At 40.4% G+C, this 18,592-nt stretch overlaps 1 long non-coding RNA gene across 1 annotated transcript in view; it reads left to right on the top strand.

Annotated features, from left to right (window-relative positions):
- The first annotated feature begins 213 nt into the window (after nt 1–213).
- Nucleotides 214–18,592, top strand: part of LOC309834727 — a 31,231-nt gene continuing 12,852 nt past the window's right edge. The window contains exons 1-2 of the long non-coding RNA XR_014297882.1: nt 214–336; nt 11,859–11,946. This is a non-coding gene — a long non-coding RNA (uncharacterized lncRNA). The remainder of the gene's footprint in view (nt 337–11,858; nt 11,947–18,592) is intronic.

The following is an 18,592-nucleotide window of genomic DNA, read 5'->3' as shown; positions in this document are numbered from 1 at the left end:
TTTAGGACTCCTCAAAGGGATTTGCCTCGGACGTTTTGCAGTTTATCCACCATGAGCGTTATCATGATGCTGTTAAAACTCAGAGTTTGGAGGATTATTCTTACAATTCTTTGGTAGAGAAGCTTGGCACAATGAGAACTGTGAAATAGTTAACAGTATGAATCACACAGAGTCATCTGGAAAGTGTCCTTTGAAACACTCAGAAAACGTTTTAGGGACCTCTTTGCTGGAAAACCTGTGATTGCAGAGAAGAGTGAGGGTGTCTCTTTGTATGTTGTACAAGTGAGATAGAGAAGCAGGAAAACGGAAGCAGCCATGGGAGAAAGTCACCATCCTGTGAGTAATGAAGGAGAAGAAAATGAAAGTGGAGATAAAAGCCAAGAACTCCCATTGTATCAGCAGAGACTGAGTGGGAGATTCAAATCAGAAAGTTCACAGTCATTATCTCCTTTTCTCTCTAGCTAAAAATAAGATATAACAGAAGCACCTCTGCTCAGAGCTGGAGAAGTGAAAACTCTATAAAAGAAAGGACTGATTTTGTTCACTATCCTTTATCTAAATGTAAATGTAAGTCAGTCCCTGCAGATGACCCTGGATGGTGTCCCCAGTTGTGATAGGTCAGGCTGGGAGACGTGGCATTACAAAAGCTCTGTCAGTCTTGATAAGTCTCTGAAGCAACATGCTTTTGCTTTTGAAATACCAGCGTGCTCATATAGATGAGGTACTCACAGTTATTTCAACAAGCCCTGTTTCTAAAATGTTGGTCTTTGGGCTCTTGATAAAATTTTGTCAGTGGCTAAATGAGATGGTGAAATGGAGCTGGGTTTTGACGAGGATTGTGAGGAACGATGGGGAGGGTCTCGGGTGGGGAAGCAGATGGACCTGAATTCTGCTCATGAGGCTTCTTCTTATGACGGTATGTTTTAGACAATTCATGTGACCTGCCTGTCGTATCCATTTTCTGATCATGGCATGAGGTGGAATAGATGACCTCGGAGGTCTCCTCTGGTTCTCATGTTCAATGATGCTTTCTTCTGTGCCTTTTCTGAGGATTGGGGGAATATCTGATCCACAAAGAAAAACCAGGCTCCCTCTGTCTCGGACCTTTCTTTGGTTGTCTGGCAATTCAGCCGGTCTTGAAACTCCCTTTAACCTCACTAAACCACTCTGCCATCCATAAGTTGCTATTCTGTGTTCTCCTATTGTATTAACAGATAGGAAAAGGTTTAATTATATAAGCAAATCCCTGTTAATGAATTATCCAGTTAGTGTGTTACCTTCCTAAATGGGAAAAAAAATTCCTTGTCTAGCATAAGCTATATTATTGCTGGAAACTTCAGGCAGTAGTATAGGGGCATGTGTGTGTGTCTGTGTGAGTGTGTTGCTTGTAAGGGAGAAGAAAATTACACAAGTCTGGGAAGTCAAATCAAGTGTTACTTTAACATGTGAGTAAAGTCCTTTTGCTAAGCCAAGTGTGAAGGTTAACCAGCAAGTATTTATAAGATTCTTTGGTTGCAGAGACCCACTTGAATTAGGTTCTGTAAAGTAGGTTTAAGACTTTATGTTAAGGAGTGCTTCTAACCACTTCTAGTCTGGTCCTGACTGATTGGAATCAAATTTTGCTGAAATAAACTCTTAAAACTCTTAATATGCCTCAGTTTATCTTTGAGTGGTTCTGGTGTCAGGAAAAAGAATCAGAGGAGACCCCAGTTGGCCCCCAGGAGTGACAGGCAACAGGTGTGGGTACCTGCTTAGTCCCTTGAGCTTGACGCATGCTTGCTGCCCCTGGAGGTCATGGGTAAGTCCCTCTTGGATCCTGGATCCTAGCTCTACAGTTTTTGCATTATGAGCTTTCAGAGTGTTTGAGCATTTTCTTTCTGCACTGAGTCTGGAAACTAGCTGGAGTCAGACTGGCTCTGGATTGGACTGGTTGCAACTTAGAAACTGGACTGGGTGCAGGGTCAGACTGCATCTGACTTGAACTGGGACCAGTGTGAGGCCTTAGGTGAATAAACTTTTGTTTTAAAGCTGAACAAGTAGGATAACCTTACCAAAGATAATCTTGAATTACAGTGGTCACAATGGAGAACTTGTTTGCTGGGAGTTTTATTTATTACAAATTCAATTTCACTACCAGTGATCAGTCTGTTCAGATTGTCTTTTTCTTCCTGATTCGGTCTTGGCAAGTTGTATGTTTCTAGAAATTTGCCCATTTTTTCCTAGATTGTCCAATTTGTTGGCATATAACAGTTCATGGTATTCTCTTAGGATTTTTTTTTTCTTTTGCTGTACGCGGGCCTCTCACTGTTGTGGCCTCTCCCGTTGCGGAGCACAGGCTCCGGACGCACAGGCTCAGTGGCCATGGCTCACGGGCCCAGCCGCTCCGTGGCACGTGGGAACCTCCTGGACCGGGGCACGAACCCGCGTCCCCTGCAACGGCAGGCGGACTTTCAACCACTGCGCCACCAGGGAAGCCCTCTTAGGATTTTTTTGTATCTCTGTGGTATCAGTTGTTGTTTCTCCTCTTTCATTTGTTATTTCTTTTCTTAGTTCTCTTTCTTCTTGATGAGCCTGGCTAAGAGTTTATCAATTTTGTTTATCTTTTTAAAAAAAAACAGCTCTTGGTTTCATTGTTTTTTTTTTCTATTTTTTTTTTGTCTGTATTTTATTTATTTTCTCTCTAACCTTTATTATTTCCTTCCTTCTGACTTTGGCCTTTGTTCTTTTTTCCTAATTCATTCAGATAATCAGTTACGTTGTTGGAGATTTTTCTAGTTTCTTTTTCTTTTTTATATATGATCCAATTTTTAAAAAATGTAATTAATTAATTTATTTTTGGCTGTGTTGGGTCTTCATTTCTGTGCAAGGGCTTTCTCTAGTTGCAGTGAGCAGGGGCCACTCTTCATCATGGTGCGCAGGCCTCTCATTGTCGTGGCCTCTCTTGTTGCAGAGCACAAGCTCCAGATGCGCAGGCTCAGTAGTTGTGGCTCACGGGCCCAGCCGCTCTGTGGCACGTGGGATCTTCCCAGACCAGGGCTCGAATCCGTGTCCCCTGCATTGGCAGGCAGATTCTCAACCACTGCACCACCAGGGAAGCCCTCTTGTTTCTTGAGGAAGGCATATATTGCTATCAACTTCTCTCTTAGAACTGCTTTTGCTGTATCCCATAGATATTAGAAAGTTGCGTTTACATATTCATTTGTCTCAAGGTATTTTTCTAATTTCTCCTTTGATTTCTTCATTGACTATTGCTTTTTAGTAGTCTGTTGTTTAGTCTCCATGTGTTTGTGCTTTTCCCATTCTTTTTCCTGTAATTGATTTCTAGTTTCATACTGAAAAAGTGCTTGCTATAATTTTTATCCTTTTACATTTGTTGAGAATTGTTTTGTGGCCTAGCCTGTGATCTATCCTGGAGGACATTCCATAAGCACTTGAAAAGAACATGTATTCTGCTGTTTTGGGATGGAATGTTCTCTCTCTCTCTCTCTCTCTCTCTCTCTGTGTGTGTGTGTGTGTATATATATATATATATTTATATGTATATAAATCAGCTCCAGTTGGTCTAATATGTCATTTAAGACCACTGTTGCCTTTTTGTCTGGATGATCTGTCCACTGATGTAAGTGAGGTGTTAAAGTCTCCTACTGTTACTGTATTACTGTCAGTTTCTCCCTTTATATCTGTTAATATTTGCTTTATATATTTAGGTACTCCTGTATTGGGTGCATATATGTTGACAAGTGTGGTATACTCTTCTTGTATTGATCCCTTTGTCATTATATAAGGCCCTTTTTGTCTTTTTTTATAGACTTTATTTTAAAGTGTATTTTGTCTGATACGAGTATTGTTACCCCTGCCTTGTCGTTTCCATTTGCATGAAATATCTTTTTCCATCCTCTCATTTTTAGCCTGTGTATGTCTTTTTTTTTCTCTTTTTTATAAATTTATTTAATTTTATTTTCAGCTGCTTTGGGTCTTTGTTGCTGCACATGGGCTCTCTCAATTTGCGGTGAGCGGGGCCTCCTCTTCGTTGCGGGGTGTGGGCTTCTCATTGCAGTGGCTTCTCTTGTTGCGGAGCATGGGCTCTAGGCACATGGGCTTCAGTAGTTGCAGCATGTGGGCTCAGTAGTTGTGGCACATGGACTCTAGAGCACAGGCTCAGTAGTTGTGGCTCATGGGCTTAGCTGCTCCATGGCATGTGGGCTCTTTCCGGACCAGGCCTCAAACCCATGTCCCCTGCGTTGGCAGACGGATTCTTAACCACTGCCCCACCAGGGAAGTACCTAGCTTGGGTATGTCTTTAGGTATGAAATGAGTGTCTTGTAGGAAGTATATAGTTCAGTCTGGTGTTTTTCTTTTGTTTTCTTTTTAAATTTTTTTATTTTTTTGTTTTTATCCAATCACCCATGCAGTGTCTTGACTGGAGCATTTAGTTCATTGACGTGTAAAGTGATTACTGATAGGTAGGTACTTAGTGCCATTTTGTTGTTTTCTGGTTGTTTTTGTAGTTCTTCTCTGTTCTTCTTTTAGCTTCTTCCCTGTGGTTTTGTTTGTTTGTTTTTGTTTTTCTTCAGTGGTATGCTTTCTGTTTTTTGTGTATCTATTATAGTTTTTTGATTTGTGGTTACCGTGAGGTTCATATATGTTGACCTGTAAATATATCTACTTGTTTTAAACTAACATTTAAGTTCAAACACATTTTAAAAGATTTATATATCTTTTACTCTTTTTTCCCACATTTTGTGGTTTTGATCTCATTTTACATCTTCATGTTTATCTTTTAAATGTTTATTGTAGTTGTAGTTGATTTTACAGTTTTTGATGTTTAATCTTAGTGCTAGCTTAAGTGGTTGATCCACAGCCTTTACTGTATATTTCCCTTAATTAGCGGGATTTTTCCTTTCTTAGGAATTATTCTTGTAGTAGCTTTTTCCTTTCCACTTAGAGATGACCCTCTAACATTTCTTTTAGGGTCTGTTTAGTAATGGTGAACTGTTAGTTTTTGATTGACTGAGAAGCTCTTTATCTCTCCTTCAATTCTAAATGATAGTCTTGCCGGGTAGAGTATCCTAGGTTACAGGTTTTCCCCTCTTAGCATTTTTTAATTTTGGCCATGCCCTGCAGCTTGCGGGATCCTAGTTCCCCAAACAGGGATCGAATCGTGCCCCTTGCAGTGGAAGTGCAGAGTCCTAAACACTGGACTGCCAGGGAATTCCCTTAGCATTTGAATTATATAATGCCACTCCTTTTTGGCCTGCAAAGCTTCTGCAGAAAAATCAGCTAATAGCCTTATGGGGGTTCCTTTGTACTGATTCTTTGTTTTTCTCTTGATGCTTTTACAATAGAATTCTCTCTTTAAGTTTTGCTATTTTAATTATGGTTTGTCTTGGTGTGGGTCGGTTTGGGTCATCTTGCCTGGGACCCTCTGTGCTTCCTGTGCCTGGATATCTGTTTCCTTCATCAGGTTCAGGAAGTTTTCAGCCAGAATTTCATCAAATACATTTTTGACCCCTTTCTCGCTTCTCCTTTGGGGGTCCTTATAATGTGAATGTTAGTATGCTTGATGTTGTCCTAGGGGTCCCTTAAACTATTCTCATTTTAAAGAGCTTGTTTTTCCTCTTGCTGTTCTCATTGGGTGATTTCCATTATTCTATCTCCTAAATTATTTATGTGTTCTTCTGTATCACCTAGTCTGCTGTTAATGAAGTGAAAAACATACTAGGGGGAATTTATTGTATTCTTCAGTTTTGACTTGTTTTTAAAAAAATATTTTCTAGTTCCTTGTTAAAATTCTCAGGGTTCATCTATTCTTTTCCCTAGTTCAGTTATCATTCTTATTACTGATGCTTTGAACTCTTTATCTTCTAATTATTTATCTCTATTTCATTTGTTGTTTTTTCAGTGTTTTTTTCTTGTTCTTTTATTTGAAACAAATGCATCTGTCTTCTCATTTTGTTTAACTTTCTCAGTTTCTATGAAATTAGGTGAAACAGTTACCTTTCCCAGTCTTGAAGGGGTGTCCTTGTGTGGGAGCAACCCTATGCAGTCTGTGTATGCCCAGTGGCTTTGTTATGAGAGATGGATCTGAGGTGAGCATGGGTCATGTCTTCCCCCAGGGTGTGCTGGCAGCTATCACCTTGGTGAGAGGTAGGCTGGAGATGGAGGGGCTAGAGCCAGAGCCAGGTGTGATGAGGCGTCTCCTATGCTCAATGGCTGACAGCAATATATTGGGGGCTGGTGGGGGGGTGTCCCAAGGTGCTGGAGCAGAGCACTGAGTTTGGGTCCACGATGTTTCCATCCCTTCTAAGTGTGTGCTCTCCCCCTCCCAATGTTGGCATTTTTCCCTCACTGGGGAGCAGTGCTGGAGCTAGAGGGTCCAGAGTATGTGTTCGGTGTGGTCCTGCTTGTGTGCTGTGTGGGTCCTGGCACACCATTCAGAGTTCCAGACCATCTTCAACCTGCTGCCTCTACAAATGCCAGTAATGGCCACCCTCACCCTGTTCAGTTGTAGTGCCAGGTCTAAGCCAGCTGCATCCCCCCAACTATGCACTCTTCTTAACAGTGGCACCCTTTGCCCTAGTGGGGAGCTGTGCTCGAGGGGCCAGAGTGGGCCCTTGGCGTGGGCTGGTATTCATGCTGGGGTGATCATGGGAAACTGGTCTGAGTCCCAGGCAATTTGAATCTGCTTCCTCCACTTTGTTCCTGGGATTAGGCAAGCACTTGGGCACTCTTCAGGAGTGGAGTCTAGGTTTCTAACAGCCGTCCTTTTAGTCCCGTTGGTTTTCAAAAGCAGCTAAGGGGACTTGTCTTCCCGAGGGCTGGGGTGCCTAATATGTGGTTTGAACTGCTCACTGCCCAGGGAGGACCTCTAAGCTCATGTAATCCACCTTCTCTTATGCGTCCCCTGCCAGGGGCACGGGTCTTGGCCTGATTGCTTCCTTCCCCTCCTGTGTGACACCGTGTGGATCTTCCTTTACAGCCTTGGCTGTACAGGAGTCTTTCTGCCCGTCTCCAGTTTGTTTCAGTGAAAATTGCTCCACATGTAGATGTATTTTTTAATAGTATAGTGTATTTTATAAATGAACGTTACAAAAATCATCCCATGAAGTACACGCACAGTGTGTTGAAAGGAACAGGATCCTGGGAAGAGGATGACAAGAAACACTGCTGCTTGCTGACATCATTTTCTCTTTGGCCTCTGGCACTCAACCTGCTCAGTCATGCACATTGCTTAATTTGCCCACTTCTGCCTTCCAAATATGGGAGATTAATCTCAACGCTAAGGTCTCATGTGGCCATAGGGCTCTGTCTCTAAAGAGGCAGAACAGGAGCCTTTTGACAAGTCACCGGCAGCCATGGAGATTGTAGAGCCATCCTCAGATTGACTCATTTTTTCAAGACAAAATTGGAAATTCAAATATCGTATTACAGGCACTGTGTCTCCATGCCACCACACAGCCCAGCTGCTTCCTTGCTATCAGTCTCCGTGTGTATATCTATTTTAATGCATTCTTAGGGGGAGGTGAGCTCAGCACCCTCTACCCTCTACCATTTTGATCTCTTCTCCCTATTTTTCCAGATTTAAGGAAATCATTTTCTCTTAAGCTATGTATGGCTTCCAGTAATTTTGTAAAGTCCATTTTTGTAAACAGATTTGAAACATTTAGCTTTTCTCTACCTGATACGTCCAGAATGCAGAGGCTTATTGAATATTCTTATTTTCACGGCAATATAGTTATTTGCATAAGTTCAATAAGAATCTGTTCTCCTTATAAAAGGAGACGATTGGAAACATTGGTTATATTTCTAAGGCTTTGACTGGAATGTCACGTTTGAGAATACAATAGCCCAGAGATGGAAACAACCTAAATGCCCATCATCGGATGAATGGATAAAGAAGATGTGGCACATATATACAATGGAATATTACTCAGCCATAAAAAGAAAGGAAATTGAGCTATTTGTAATGAGGTGGATAGACCTAGAGTCTGTCATACAGAGTGAAGTATGTCAGAAAGAAAAAGACAAATACCGTATGCTAACACATATATATGGAATTTAAGAAGAAAAAAATGTAATGAAGAACCCATGGGTAAGACAGGAATAAAGACACAGACCTACTGGAGAACGGATTTGAGGATATGGGGAGGGGGAAGGGTGAGCTGTGACAGGGCGAGAGAGAGTCATGGACATATACACACTAACAAACGTAAGGTAGATAGCTAGTGGGAAGCAGCCGCATGGCACAGGGATATCGGCTCGGTGCTTTGTGACCGCCTGGAGGGGTGGGATAGGGAGGGTGGGAGGGAGGGAGACGCAAGAGGGAAGAGATATGGGAACATATGTATATGTATAACTGATTCACTTTGTTATAAAGCAGAAACTAACACACCATTGTAAAGCAATTATACCCCAATAAAGATGTTAAAAAAAAAATCAGATATGACCAGATAGTTTTGAGGAACTAAGGTTGACTTTATGGAGCCAATAAAAGCCCCTTGGAAAAAACGGCCTGGTACCTTGTTTAGAGGGTGCCTGGCAGCCTTACCAGGTGAGTAAGGAAGGTCACTTCCTGGTAAGCTCAGGAACTTCAGAATATCTTGGGGACTATAAGACAAGAGGAATTCACCCAACCTGTAGGTGTTCCAGATGGAGTCTGATGGTGAGTGCTTGGCTTGGCGTCTTAGCCTGGGGAAGCCTTTTGAAAAGTCCAATCTATGATTCCTTATGAAAAGTTCCAGCAAAGCAGATTTTTAAAAGTTTATGTGGTCAATCACTATTCTTGCTACATTTAAGTGAATAATCAGGCCAAGTTTAATGAGACTAGACTTAGTTTGCAAACAAATTAGTCTTACTGTGATTATCCTTGATAGATATGAGGGTGATTGTAGAGGAAAAAATATGTTTCAGTAAAATATTATAGTACAATCTTGTGTATATCAGATTCTAGCCTTGTTCATTGTCTTTGAGGTTTTATTGTATATCCGTAAACTGAACTAGATCCTGAATTCTAGTTTCCTCAGATATCTGGCTACAGCTCTCCCAACTTACATTTCTAATATTCTTCCGTCCTTCTGATTTGGAATCACTGACAACAAAGAGTGCCCCAGAATCTTTTTGGAAGTGACCATACCAGATCCTCCTCACTATCCAGCTGGCAGCCAAACAGCAGAGATTTGAACCTTGGGTCCACATCCCTCAATTAAAAAGGTGTCCTCCAGGGCTTCCCTGGTGGCGCAGTGGTTGAGAGTCTGCCTGCTAATGCAGGGGACACGGGTTCGAGCCCTGGTCTGGGAGGATCCCACGTGCCGCAGAGCAACTAGGCCCGTGAGCCACAACTACTGAGCCTGCGCGTCTGGAGCCTGTGCTCCGCAACGAGAGGCCGCGATAGTGAGAGGCCCGTGCACCGCGATGAAGAGTGGTCTCTGCTTGCCACAACTAGAGAAAGCCCTCGCACAGAAATGAAGACCCAACACAGCCATAAATAAATAAATAAATAGATAGATAGCCAAGCATTTGAAGCCCTTAAAAAGAAAAAAAAGGTGTCCTCCAGACTCTTGGAAGTGCACGCCAGCTGGAGATCTAAAATTTAAATGACTAGGAAGATTCCTCCCCAGAAGCAGATTGCATCTTGTGGTAGACAGCTCTCCCAAGATCATAGATCAAAATCTTCATCTCCAATTTACAACCCTTATTCTTTCTGCCTTTTTGCTACTTGCTTTTTCTCTCTTTTAACGCATGGGAAGATAATGTTCCTTAACTCTGGCAGCCGTTGCTGAGTTTACTGCTAAGGCCATAGCTGCACAACAAAAGTCCCTGTATTTTCTTTCTAAGATGATTTTAGACAATAGAATTGTCTTATTATTTACTGACTGAGCAAGGAGGAGTCTGTGCGTAGCAAATACAACCTGCTGGATCAGCACCTCTGGTATTGTAGCAAATACAAGAAATTAATGAAAAAACCACTTGACTAAAAGAGGTTGATGCCTCTTTGGGGACGTTCTTTGATTTATTTGACACCAACTGATTTGGTTCACGGGGGCCCTGGCTAAGGGGTGTACTTCAGTTTTTAGTGTTATCCTCCTAATAGTTTTCATTGTAGTCTCCCTGGTGACCTGTGTTCTCTTAAAGGTCTTAAATGCGTGTTCATAGCCATCAGCAGTAAATCAGATGGTCTCACTGTGCTTGGAGAAACCAAAACCAGATGACCAGTGAGATAAACAGCAAAAACAATTTTTCCATGGATATGATATCATAACCTATGTGTTTCGCAATTAGACAAGGGCAACTTAACTCTGATAGTGACTGAAAGTGGTGCTAATAGCACATTTTGGGCCAATCTCTCACATATGAGTGGATGATCCAAAGGGGGGAATTGTTAAATTAGTTAAACAAGGAAGCCATTAGATTGAGGTGACTCTAATGCCTTGGCGGCCTTTGAAAGCAAACCAAAGTCTCAGCCTGTAACTGCCTCAAGGTTACAAATTGAAAACACCGAGGACAACCAGTCACAAATAGGCAGCCAGGCTTTAAGCTGTAGTCAATTGATAATTGCCTTGCTTTGCTTCTGCCTTTTCTCTATGGAAGTTTCTCTCCAAGCTCCTGTTGGTGGAGCCTTCCTAACAATTTCTGGTTTGGGGCTGCTCGATTTGAATCAGTTTTTCCTCCAATAAACTCTTAAGATTAAAAAAATAATTCTTGATGTTGAATGATGGGGGGTTATTAACCAATTAATTGACTAATTTTATAACAGTGGACCAAAGTGGCAGTGGAGGAGATACAGAGAACTATTTAGGAAGCGAGATAAAAAAGATTGGTGAATCTTGTTTCCAGCAAGCTTTGGGGAGACCTGGTGATGACAGCTCCTGGGTCTCTACTCCAGTGTTTTGCTCTCAGTGAAACTCAGTTACCCTCCTCGGGTCTCTTTTCTGTCCTGCCAGCAACTGACCCCTCCTTCCCCGTACTTTCTGCTTCTTGACCCACTCCGTCCATTTGGACCTTTTCACTACACTTCCCACTGCTCACACACTATTTTTTTTTTTTTAGCATGTGTCCTGGTTCAAATTTCTGATTGATCTAGTTTATTGTTGTGAGGAAGGCCACACAGGTGTTTGGCCAGGCATTGGAGCAGTGGTCCTTTGCATCAGCTGAATGGGCATGTGAAAGACAGTAGGGTTACATGAAAAAACATGGCTACCTGTTTCATAGAGGCTGTGGGTGGGGAAGTGTCCCATAGGAGGACAGAGAGGCAGGGCAAGCACAGTGGCTGTTACACCCAGGGTGAGTTTCACAATAAATCAAAATTTCCAATGACACCCTCATTTCATCCACATAATAACATTGCGAGGTATGCTTAGCTGGGATTATCTCCAGTTTGTGAATCAGAAGACAGAATTTCAGAGAGAATGTGGTGTGTAGAAGTAAGTATAGCATCTTATCTGTACTTTTGATATCCTTTCTCAGTCTTGAAATATTAGAGATGGAGAATTAGATTCTAGTCCAGCCACCTGTCTCCTCACTTGCACCAAGCACTACTTTTACATGTATGCAGAGACACAGAGATCACCATGTCCACTGTGGGATCTATTATATTTATTTGAAACAAAATGAGAAACTTCAGATTTCATTTAGTGCAAACCTTGGGAGAGAAGCAGGAATTCACTGTTTTAACAATGCTGGCTGAATTATAATGCTATTCTATTTTTCTTTACCCCATTTTATCTCCCCTTTACAAAGGAATCACTTGAGATTGCAGGATGGAAATTTGAGACTATGCAATAGGATTCTCCTGATTTTTTTTTAAATCAGTATCTTGTGTGGATCCTATATGAATTTCTCTGGTGGCCTCTCTCTTTCAGGCTCTTCTTAACACAGACTGTGGGGGATACATACAGGAGCACATTGCTGGCAATGAACACGGAGCTGCTGGACTGTCAGATAAAACAGGTAGGTACTCACAGAACTTCCATAAAGTGTTTTCTTAATGGAAAATGTGAAGTTGCTTCTAGATGTGAATGAAATTAAGAACTTAGGTGAAGTGTACCAAAATAAGATTCACTTGGTTTTACAAAACAAGTCAGACCACCTGCAATAATCAGACAGTTCAGCAGTTGGGAATGACTTGCTTGGTTAAGAGCGTTCCTAAGTTTTGCATGTAAAAAAGAAGTGAAGGAGAGGAAAGTGGTGTGTAGACTACAGTACGAGCTATAGTCAGGGAGCTCAGATTCTAACCATGGTTCTGCTGGTATCTAGTTCCCTCACCTAAATTAGGGAGCTAAGTTAATTTCTCAAGGGAAGTGTTTTTGGTGATTAAATCAAGGGTTTGACTAGGTGATTACTAAACTCTTCTTCAATTCAGTGATGTTGTGAAATTTGTCATAGGAAAACCAATTCTTTACATTTTCTCCCTTTGGCCTAATTGCAATTTCTGAGACCATAAGTAAAACCTAATTAGCTGGTGTTGAGAAGGTTATTCGCAGTATAGTCTAATCATCCTGGACATCTTGGATATCTCGTCGTGTTCTTTCAATCCCCTCGCCTATTCTCTCCCCTGGGGAATTTGAGACATACCTGACACACTTCATAAACTGAGAAGTGATACATTTTTAAAAACTGGAATCACTTGCAAAAATGTATTTAATTCTAGGAGGTGAAAGACTAATCTGATTTATACTTTCCTTTGTATAATAATTTAAATGCAGCCAAGATTGCTTATTGGAACTCAAAAGAAAAGGTAGACAAGAGCTATATTTATGTGCTTATCTTGCTTTTAAATCACCTCCCTTCCCCCCATTTTTTGCCTGAGCCCTTTGGTTACCATAGAAACTGGCATGGCCTCCAACTGAGATTCCCGGGAGACTTAATTGCATTCCCAATTTCATAAACTCTCTATTAACCTTTGCTTGACAGATAGATATGTATATGATGTAAATAAGTTAGATTAATAGTTTAAAGTGATGCATATACTTTTAGGTTGTGCCCAATGCTCTCTTTCAGTCAATTAAACATACTTATAATAACTGTGATAGTGTTACTGTCTCTTTTTAGAAAATGCTGGATTTAATATATACATACCTAAGAGATAAGACTGTTTCTCAGGGAAGTTTCAGAATGGAAGCTGAATGTGTCTGTATGTGTTTGAATATATTTAGATATGCTATGTCTACATCTCTGTAACGTGTATGTTTGTGTTGGGTACTGTACTTAGTATTTAATATGTGTTATTTTATTTAGTTGTCTTAACAACTCTATGCAGCAGGTTCCAGGATGTCCACCATTTTACAGTTGAGCGACCTGAGCCTTAGGGAGTTACAGGTCCCACAGCTAGTAAGTGGCAGAGCTGGGATTAGAACCCAAACCTGTTTGACCCCAGAGCTCTGAAGCCTTCCATATGTATCCGTTTGTATGCTTCTAGAACCTGCCTGGGGATTGTGTGCAGGGTTCCAGAGAAAGTCTCCTTTTCTAAGTGAATCATTCATTCATAGAAGCAGGGCAAGTGGATAAAAGGCACAGTCCTTGTTCTCATGGAGAGGCTGGAGGAAGGGTTGGGGGCGGGTGAGAGGAGAAAACAGACATGAAAGTATAATTACAAGTTGCTGAGTCTTACAAGACAGATGTCACTAGCTTAAAGCTCCATCCTCACTGTGCAGTCATGTTTAAAGACATGATAGCTTGAATGTAGAATGACTGAAAAACTGTTATTTATTTATTATATAGGGGCTATTTTTTTTTTTTTTTTTTTGCGGTACGCGGGCCTCTCACTGCCGCGGCCTCTCCCGCCGCGGAGCACAGCCTCCGGAAGCGCAGGCCCAGCGGCCATGGCTCACGGGCCCAGCCGCTCCGCGGCACGTGGGATCTTCCTGGATCGGGGCGCGAACCCGCGTGCCCTGCATCGGCGGGCGGACTCCCAACCACTGCGCCACCAGGGAAGCCCCGGGGCTATTTTATTTGAAACATAAATTCTACTTATTATCTCTATTGTAATTCTTGGTATTTTTTACAAATTAATTTTTTTATTGGAGTATAGTTGCTTTACAGTGTTGTGTTTCTGCTGTACAGCAAAGTGAATCAGTCATACATATACATATATCCACTCTCTTCCTCCCCGTTTAGGTCACCGTAGAGCACTGAGTAGAGTTCCCTGTGCTCTACAGTAGGTTCTCATTAGTTATCTATTTTATATACAGTAGTGTGTGTATGTCAATCCCAATCTCCCAGTTCATCCCACCCCCACCCCTTCCCTGAATGTAGAATGACTGACAAACAATTTAAACGCTATGGAAATTTCTCTAAGAATGCCAAAGGCAGTGCCTTTTGTACAGCCTAGCAACACATCTGCTTCCTCCCCTCCCCCACATATCTCATACCAACAATAGCAGCCATGGCACCAAGGTACCGTTTTGGCATGATTCAAGCACCGTTTGTTGAAAGCTCTCCCCTCGTTCACTGCAAGCTTCCCCAGACTGTCCCACAAACTTGGCCCATGCTGTCTGTCTAGTTGCTCTCCAGTCCCCTTTCAGACTCATCTCTTTATTATACTGATTGCCTTAACCTCTCTGCTTTCATTTTTCTTGTTCTTCCATCACTTAAGTTTTGTATGATAAAGACTTGCTTGGGAAATGGCTAGAAGCTGGGTTTTGTCCTTAAAGGAGAGATGGGTTAGGAAGAAGACAGCAGACACAACTCACTACCTTTAAAAACAAAACCAAAACCAAAAGCCTGTGCCATGGAGGAATAAACTTTGTACAGTGGGAGTCAGAGAAGGGCAGGCAGAGTCATTCTTACCTGAGGAGTGAGAGAGAGGGATTCACGGAAGCTGATCTTTCCAAGGATGATGGGGTATTTTCCAGATGGCGAGTAGGAGAGAGGCATTTTAGCTTGCAGGGGCAACATAGGCCAAAGTTCATTGGCGTGCACAGGCATGGTTTATTTGAGGAATATATAAATGACTCTTTTTGAGATAAATCCCAAATATTTAGAAACAAGAGGAAAATATAAATTGGTTATTTTGAAAAAGACATTTGAGCTAAGAGGACCACAGAGAATTTAGTTCAGCCTTTTTAATTTTACTGTCTAGGAGATAGAGGGCCAACACATGCATTATTTTTAAAAAATTAATTTATTTTTCAAATTCTTTTTTATTGAGGTATAGTTAATGTACAATATATGTTTCAGTTATACAGTAGTGACTCACAATTTTTAAAGCTTATATTCCATTTATAGTTATTATAAAATATTGGCTATATTCCCTGTGTTGTACTATATATCCTTGCAACTTATTCTATGCAGAGTATTTTGTACCTCTTAATCCCCTACCCCTATCTTGTCCCCCCTTCCTTCTCCCCACCAGTTACCACTAGTTTGTTCTCTTTATTAGAGTCTGTTTCTTTTTTGTTACATTCACTAGTTTGTTATATTTTTTAATTTCACATATAAGTGCTATCATACAGCACGTATTATCTTTCTCTTTCTGACTTATTTCACTTAGCTTAATACCCTCCAAGTCCATCCATGTTTTTGCAAATGGCAACATTTCATTCTTTTTTATGGCTGAGTAGTATTCCACCATATGTATGTACCACATCTTTATCCATTCATCTATTGATGGACGTATCTTGGCAATTGTAAATAATGCTGTTATGAATACTGGGGTGCATGTATCTTTTCAAATTATTGTTTTTGGATATTTTGGATAAATACCCAGGAGTGGAATTGCTGGGTCGTATGGTAGTTCTATTTTTAGTTTCTTAAGGAACCTCCATGTTCTCCATAGTGGCTGCACCAACTTACATTCCCATCAACAGTGCAAGAGGGTTCCCTTTTCTCCACACCCTCTCCAGCATTTATTGTTTGCAGATTTTTTGGATGGCCATTCTGACTGCTGTGAGGTGATACCTCATTGTAGTTCTGATTTGCATTTCTCTAATGATTAGTGATGTTGAGCATCCTTTCATGTGTTTGTTGGCCATCTGTATATCTTCTTTGGAGAAATGTCTGTTTAGGTCTTCTGCCCATTTTTGGATTGGGTTGTTTGTTTTTCTGATACTGAGCTGCATGAGCTGCTTGTAAATTTTGGAGATTAATCCTTTGTCAGTTGCTTCATTTGCAAATATTTTCTCCCATTCTGAGGGTTGTCTTTTCATCTTGTTTATGGTCTCCTTTGCTGTGCAAAAGCTTTTAAGTTTCATTAGGTCCCATTTGTTTATTTTTGTTTTTATTTCCATTGCTCTAGGAGGTGGGTAAAAAAGGATCTTGCTGTGATTTATGTCTTAGAGTGTTCTGCCTATGTTTTCCTCTAAAAGTTTGATAGTTTCTGGCCTTAACATTTAGGTCTTTAATCCATTTTGAGCTTATTTTTGTGTATGGTGTTAGGGAGTGTTCTAATCTCATACTTTTACATGTACCTGTCCAGTTTTCCCAGCACCACATACTGAAGAGGCTGTTCTTTCTCCACTGTACATTCCTTCCTCCTTTATCAAAGATAAGGTGACCATATGTGTGTGGGTTTATCTCTGGGCTTTCTTTCCTGTTCCATTGATCTATATTTCTGTTTTTGTGCCAGTACCATACTTTCTTGATTACTGTTGCTTTGTAGTATAGTCTGAAGTCAGGGAGCCTGATTCCTCCAGCTCCATTTTTCGTTCCCAAGATTGCTTTGGCTATTTGGGGTCTTTCGTGTTTCCATACAAATTGTGAAATTTTTTGTTTTAGTTCTGTTAAAAATGCCATTGGTAGTTTGATAGGGATTGCACTGAATCTGTAGAGTGCTTTGGGTAGTATAGTCATTTTCACAATGTTGATTCTTCTAATCCAAGAGCATGGTATATCTCTCCATTTGTTTGTATCATTGTTAATTTCTTTCATCAGTGTCTTATAGTTTTCTGCATACAGGTCTTTTGTCTCCTTAGGTAGGTTTATTCCTAGGTATTTTATTCTTTTTGATGCAGTGGTAAATGGGAGTGTTTCCTTAATTTCTCTTTCAGATTTTTCATCATTAGTGTATAGGAATGAATTAATTTTGTATCCTGCAACTTCACCAAATTCATTGATTAACACTTGTAGTTTTCTAGTGGCATCTTTAGGATTCTCTATGTATAGTATCATGTCATCTGCAAACAGTGACAGTTTTACGTCTTCTTTTCTGATTTGTATTCCTTTTATTTCTTTTTCTTCTCTGATTGCTGTGGCTAAAACTTCCAAAACTGTGTTGAATAATAGTGGTGAGAGTGGCCAACCTTGACTTGTTCCTGATCTTAGAGGAAATGGTTTCACTTTTTAACCATTGAGAATGATGTTGGCTGTGGGTTTGTCATATATGGCCTTTATTATGTTGAGGTAAGTTCCCTGTATGCTTACTTTCTGGAGTGTTTTTATTATAAATGGGTGTTGAATTTTGTCGAAAACATTTTCTGCATCTATTGAAATGATCATATAGTTTTTATCTTTCAGTTTGTTAATATGGTGTATCACATTGATTGATTTGCGTATACTGAAGAATCGTTGCATCCCTGGGATAAATCCCACTTGATCATGGTGTATGATCCGTTTAATGTGTTGTTGGATTCTGTTTGCTAGTATTCTATTGAGGATTTTGCATCTGTGTTCATCAGTGATATTGGCCTGTAGTTTTATTTTTGTGTGACATCTTTGTCTGGTTTTGTTATCAGGGTGACGCTGGCCTCGTAGAGTTAGTTTGGGAGTGTTCCTCCCTCTGCTATATTTTGGAAGAGTTTGAGAAGGATAGGTGTTAGCTCTTCTCTAAATGCTTGACAGAAATCGCCTGTGAAACCATCTGGTCCTGGGCTTTTGTTTGTTGGAATATTTTTAATCAGAATCTCAATTTCAGTGCTTGTGATTGGTGTGTTTATTTTTTCTATTTTTTCCTGGTTCAGTCTCAGAGAGTTGTGCTTTTCTAAGAATGTGTCCATTTCTTCCAGGTTGTTCATTTTATTGGCATTTAGTTGCTTGTAGTAATCTCATGATCCTGTGTATCTCTGCAGTGTCAGTTGTTACTTCTGCTTTTTCATTTCTAATCCTGTTGATTTGAGTCTTCTCCCTTTTTTTCTTGATGAGTCTGGCTAATGGTTTATCAATTTTGTTTATCTTCTCAAAGAACCAGCTTTCAGTTTTATTGATCTTTGCTATTGTTTCCTTCATTTCTTTTTCATTTATTTCTGATCTGATCTTTATGATGTCTTTCCTTCTGCTAACTTTGGGTGTTTTTTGTTCTTCTTTCTCTAATTTCTTTACATGTAAGGTTAGGTTGTTTATTTCAAGTATTTCTTGAGGTAGGCTTGTATAGCTATAGATTTCCCTCTTAGAACTCCTTTTGCTGCATCCCATAGGTTTTGGGTTGTCATGTTTTCATTGTCATTTGTTTTTAGGTACTTTTTTCGAATTCTTCTTTTATTTCTTAAGGGATCTCTTGGTTATTTAGTAGTGTGTTGTTTAGCCTCCGTGTGTTTCTATTTTTTACAGATGTATTCCAGTAATTGATATCTAGTTTCATAGCATTGTGGTTGGAAAAGATACTTGATACAATTTCAATTTTCTTAAATTTACCAAGGCTTGATTTGTGACCCAAGATATGATC

The sequence above is a fragment of the Grampus griseus genome, assembly GCF_964374135.1.
Source record: "Grampus griseus genome assembly, chromosome: 16".
NCBI classification, from domain to species: Eukaryota; Metazoa; Chordata; class Mammalia; order Artiodactyla; family Delphinidae; genus Grampus; species Grampus griseus.
The sequence above is the reverse complement of the archived record's forward strand: the minus strand, read 5'-3'. Positions and strand labels throughout refer to the sequence as shown.